Source organism: Pterocles gutturalis, unplaced genomic scaffold, assembly GCF_000699245.1.
Source record: "Pterocles gutturalis isolate BGI_N339 unplaced genomic scaffold, ASM69924v1 scaffold23531, whole genome shotgun sequence".
Lineage (NCBI taxonomy): Eukaryota > Metazoa > Chordata > Aves > Pterocliformes > Pteroclidae > Pterocles > Pterocles gutturalis.
The window spans coordinates 1-6,353 of record NW_010103723.1 but is presented as its reverse complement, the minus strand read 5'-3'; positions in this window follow the sequence as shown (position 1 = coordinate 6,353).

The following is a 6,353-nucleotide window of genomic DNA, read 5'->3' as shown; positions in this document are numbered from 1 at the left end:
GGGAAAGAGCTTCTGAATATGAACATCAATGTACATTAGCTTGGGCTTCATGCCACACATGTCAGTAATGATCCCATTATAGAAAATTTAAGTATAGGATCTGTTCCAAAATTACTGTCTCATATTCAGATCTTAATTGGTTAGGGTTGTTCTCCCACAAGCGGATTTTACCAAGCATTTTTCTCCCTGTTATCTTATTTGGCTATGCTTATATCACCTAAATTACTAATCTGAGTGTTCCAGAATGTGCTGTACATTTAGAAAATTGTGAAATTTTGCAATCAAAATATTCAGTTCAGCTACAGAGAACTTCCTTTAAATCATATTCAAATGGGAGTAAGGAAAACAAAGTATTTAACTCAATCTATCAGTCTCATAATTATTGTGCTAACAACAACTGAGATAGCAATCTTGTTTCTTTTCAGAAATTACCACATTATTATTCCAGCCTCTTAAATCATATGGGCAGGGTTCTGCCAGAGGGCTGCCTGTCAGCCACTGCTTCGAAGTGCAGAGGAAGGAGGTCTGATCCCAAGGGATCTGCTTTAGTGACTTGTAACTGAAGGCAATTCCCAAGGAGGCAGGTCACTCGGGGAGAGGAGATGTGATGTTGCAGAACAAGTCACTGAATTTCAGAGCATTTCAGTCTTACTCATTTGGACTTTTTTAATGCTTGCCCATCCTACTTCCAAATGTGGAACATACAGGCTCAAAGGAAGTAGCTGAGGAGTTTGGAAACCAGATTCTGGAAATATTTGTGTTCTTTTTCCAGTAGTTCAGCTTGTAAATAAGATCAGCAGAGACCAGACAATGTAGGCAGTACACACCAAAGAAAATGTCCTGTCTGTCTGTACTCCCTCACATGTCTAGCCTTTGATAGATTCCAGTCTTCATGTTGCTATTTGCTGGTAGTGGAAAGAGCACTCATTACTGTTTTCTCAAATATAAAAGCCTGAAGCCAACATCTAAATTCTATCAGCTTTTGCATTGCTTTCCTTCAAGCGTTTTCTTATTTGTACAAGTATACAGCTGCACTTAGCAGTGGCTCTTGTCAAAAGAACAATACTGTGCCACTGTTCTTTCAAGAGGTGCAGCCAAATGTCTCATGGCCATGCCCTGTATAAGGACCTGAAGAGCGGCTTTGTAGATGTGCTGCATGTGAAACCTGACGAATGGAGCGTTTTCCAGGGCTGTGTGAACAAGCTTACAGACTGCTGCTCAAGTCTCCTATTTTAAGTAACAAGTTGCACTCTGAATTTGATATACAAGAAGGTAGTCCGTGTTCATCCAGGGATTCTGCAGTAGTATCTGCTTTCTTGAACGGGTCAGTTTGCTATGCTTGAGACAAAAAAATGCGCCAAATCTTAGTACTGCACATCAGAGTTAAATGTAGCTGTACTTGAGTTCCACTGCAATTATTAAGTTTCCTAAGGATCAAACCAAAATTCTGTTCTTACCCACTGATCAAAGTTAAAAATAGTTTTATTCTGTCCTAATGTATAAAGACGAATGGTGGAAGTTCCAAAAGTGCCTAACTGCAGGAAGAGATAGGATGTGTGTGTACCACTTCACTCATCTCGTTCTGTGAAGCAACCATGTAATTGTTTCCTGCTTTTATTTTGAAAGTCCGCAGATAGGAGCCAACAGAATAAGTGTGAATCAAGTTAATATCTTCCTCAAGGGCTTCTATATTTGTTATTTTTATTTAGACAAATCTGTTTAAGCTCAGACAAAGAAATGCTGCTCCAGGGGCACTTACAAATCTGAAAATACTCAACTTCTCTGTGGCTGTGACATGCTGTATTGCTTCCCTTTATCGGCTGATTGGATACGTACACTTAATTAATACCCAGGAACTTCTGAGCAAGAACCAGAACATCCCATGGAAGGGGGCTGGGGAAAAAAATTAAGTTGTCAGAGCAAATTGAAATCTCAAGGGTATTCATTTAATCTCTGGATTAGAACTGAATAAAAGCATACAGATGGCAAATAATACTTATCCAAGAGTGTATTTTATTCTCCAACAAATTATTTTGTATACCACTAGCAGCATCCTAATGCAAGAAAATTGCATTTGATTAGAAATGAAAAAATTAACGGAGCTTTTAAACTTTATTCATTCCCCACTTCCAATTTCACAGTATTTTTTAGCAACCTGCTAAAATAAGATGTTTTAGATTTTAAATGTCCCATATTAATGATGCAGAAAATACCCTTCACGAGTATGCTTTCTATACTTTCCTCCTCTGCTACCATTCTTTCAGTATCTTTAGTATTTCCAGACAAAAGATAGTCTTTTATGTTTAAATGCCTTTTTTTTTTTTTTCTTTTAGCAGAAGGGAGATTTATGTCCCAAAGGCAGCAATCCCAACCATGTGTTAAGGGACAAAACCTCTGATACGTTTCATGTCAAAGTCTAAAGGCAAAATCTGTTTGGGGACAACTGGACATCTCTACAGACACTCATCCCTATTCCTCATTTTATCATGAATGCAATCTCCCAAATTGCTGCTGTTACCATTTTAAAGCCGTAACTGAGTATGTCACAGTAGGGATTTATATTGTGGTCTGATTGCTAAGTATTGTTTTCATTGTTGTTTTCACACAGTAGCTTGGTTTTAACCAAGATGACTATATAGCTCTTGCCTGTTTGGATCTCTCCGTGGTGATCCACAGCTACTGACCTCTCAACTTGCTGCTGCAAACAAAGTTCCTGCTACAGTCACAATGTAGCTGTGATGCATTTCTGTCGTTTTTGAAAGGAAACACTTCACAGTCTGTATGAAGAAAAAAAAAATAGAACTTTGTTTATGTGCAGATAAATCTGAATAGATCTCCCTGTTGGGTCTCTTTTGCTGAAACTCAGCTGGGTCATTCGGAGTCTTCATTTGTTTCTAGTTTTAGCTGCAGGCTAGAAAAATTATGGCTCCACAACTAAACTATGGCAGTTTATCTTACTGCCCTTTAATCCATTCTGTGAATTTTTTCATATTCCAAAATACCAGTGTGTATGATTTGGCAGATGCTCACAAAGATTTTTTTTCAATACCATGTCACTGTGCTGGCTGTTTTATTTTGATTATCATAGTGCTCCACAGCAAAGCTGCTGACCCAACAGTTCAGAGAGATCTTTCCATGGCTTTCTTAATGCATACCTTTTTGGTTTTTGTTTTTTTTTTTTTTTTTTTAATTCTATTACAAAATTTTATGCTGGAAAATTACAAACTGTGTTAGAAATTTCTTAAATATTGGAGGCAACTGGTGCTGGATTTTCAGTTTAGGTAATTTTGTCAGGAAGTCAGAGGTTGCATCCCAGTTAAAGTTTGGATTTCTTCATATTCAGTTCTGATTTTAAAAAACCCTGAACATTAACAATGTAGCAGTTGGATGCTGCCATGTGAAATATTTAATCATCTCATGAGATTAACAAGGTCTTGTTCAGCAATTCAGAAACATTTCTTCTTTCATCAAGTTTCCCCTTCCCTTGGGCACTAGAGAACAAGATGATTCTGTGCCAGTGCACAGTGTTGGCATTTGTAAGAAGCTGAAAACACGTCCCGGTGAAGGCTGGCATAAAATACAAAAGCATTCTTCAGAAGTTTTTAGTACTGTTAAAAAAATGTATGACTGCCTGCCTTTTAACCTTTTACCTTTGGTTTGGCTGCTATTGCAAGATTAGACAGAGTAACTAACTGCTCCTGAATGACTCCTACAAGAGCAAACACAGGCACAGGAGACTGGAGAAGCCCAGCCCAGCACACTGCTGCCTGCAGCTGCAGTGAATAACCACCCTGTGCAGGAAAAGTGCACGGCTGTCCTGCAGGCAAAAGTCCTGCTAATTGCCTCTGAGGTAAAACTTGCACAGGCTGGCTGCTCTGGTCAGCAGTGCCCCATGGAAGAGGTCCCTCTGCAAGTGAAAAACAAGGAGAATTGGGACTTATGTTTTGTCTTTTGCCACTTCTTGAGGAACTTCCTCAGTTCAATGACTTGCTACACTGAGCCCTGACTGAGCAAAAAACTCATCTAGCTAAAGAGATTTTCAACATTGTTCTGCCAAGGAGAATAAAATGCACTGAAATAAAATAAATTTGATACTAAGCTCTGCTGCAGCTGTTTAACTTCCCAGACTTTCCCATTTTCCCTTTCTTGCCAAGGAAGACAACACAAATCACACTTACAGTTCCTTTTGCATTGTACACGTGACATGGATTTGCAGTGTAACAAGATTAGTTTTCCCTGTAATCCTCTTAAAATGTCCTTCCTTTGATTGTCTTTTCATCTTTTGGTGTTCTGGAACTTGGATTAATGGGATTGAGATTTATTCCACAAGTCCTGTTTGATAAGCTGCTTTCAAGAATTAGTTGCCTACAAACACATTTCATTTGGAGAAAGCATTTTAATGGCAGCTGAATTATGCAGTGTTATGCCAAACATTCTGTATATATGTATTTGCAGTATGTTATGTCTGTAAATGCTACTAGACAAGGAGGTGAATAAAACAGGACAGGCTTACTAATTTCAGAGCATCTAAAATACCTCACATGGCTTCTCTAGGCACATTTGCAGAGCCCTGGCTGTATGTTTGCAAACTAGCTGACAAATTGACCTTTTCTTGTTCTCATCACATTTCAAGCACCATCCTTAAACTACCCCTTCCATTGGTCCCACAGGACCTGCTTACCCTGCAGTCAGCTGGATCTGGTCCTTGGCACTGAATCCCCATTTAGTTCACAGCAGTGTGATACTAAAGTAGCAGTTGGTGTGCTGAAGCACTGATGTGACACATCACACAACACTAACACTTCATACAACTCAGACTGAGTGACTAAACAGCTCTGCCTGGTGCCTTGGCATAACCAATGTGTATTTTACAAACAGAAAAACCCAAAGCATGGAGCAGCTACATGATTTTGAGCTAGTCTAGACCAAAGCTGCTTATTGCAGAACTCAGTGTTGTTCAACTCCTGTGTTTAGCCCAAAACACTGCCCTACTGATGTGAAACTAGCGTATGGCTGTGTGCCTTCCCCTGCCTCTTTAAACTCTGGCTCCATTGCAAACCTATCGCTTTAGTTGGTCTGACTCTAGCGACAGAAGTTCCTACCTTCCCCAGGAGGTGCTGAGAGAAGGGTCATGGCTGCAGAACATTTCTGAATCATATGGTGGCAGCCCCTCCTATACGGCGACCACTAGCGAGGGATGAAATGCTGTGCTTGGCTGACCTTTCTGAACCTGAATAGATGCACGCACTCTGTGCAAGTGTTGGACACTGAAAATACCTTCAGTGTGTATTCAAGGATGTCATGTGGCAGGTCTCCATTAGATACGGGTGGCTGGATTCACACCCCATGTCTAAGGTGAATTTATAGCTATAAAATCACCCCACACTGCAGTGCTCGGGTCACAAGCCAGGCTGTTCTCATTCAAGACACATCGATTGCTCTCTCTTACTGTCCTCACGTTACTCAGAGGCAAACTATTTAACATGATGTAATTTGCCTGTCTATGGCCACCTAAAAGCTAAATAACTGCTACTGCCATGTGTTCCCCAAACTGCGGGACGCTTCCCCCCAGTGACACAAACCTGAGCTGAAACCTGGCTGCACAGGAGCATGGAGCCAGAGCTGGGAAAATGCAGTGGTGCAAGCAGGCAGTCCTGGAATTAACAGCTTGGGAGCTCCTACTCTGGATTTTTATGTGGGGCCCCAACATAAAAAATACATGGCCCTGTTGGAGAGAGTCCAGAGGAGAGCCACAAAATTGGTCAGAGGGCTGGAGCACCTCCCCTATGAGGACAGGCTGAAAGAACTGGGTTTGTTCAGCCTGGAGAAAAGGCTCCGAGGAGACCTAATAGCAGCCTTCCAGTACCTGAAGGGGCTACAGGAGAGATGGGGAGGCACTCTTTATCAGGGAGTGTAGTGAGAGGACAAGTGGTAATGGGTATAAGCTGAAAGAGGGGAGATTTAGACTAGACATTAGGAAGAAATGTTTTCCTGTGCTGTGGGTGAGGCCCAGGTTGCCCAGAGAAGCTGTGGATGCCCCATCCCTGGAGGGGTTCAAGGCCAGGCTGGATGAGGCTTTGAGCAACCTGGTTGGGGGAGGCTGTCCCTGCCCATGGCAGGGGGGTGGGAACTCAATGATCTTTAAGGTCCTTTCCAACCCAAACCATTCTGTGATTCTATCACTAGGGCTGGATGTCGCCGCTGCATTTGCACATGCCTTTGGACAAGTTACTGAACATCTCTGAACCCGCTTTTTTCTTTCTAAGAAGACAATAAAGAGAAAATTTAAGTTTAGAGAGCCGTACTCGCCCACCACGGCCAAGCACGTCGGACGTACCGACGCCCCAGCCCGG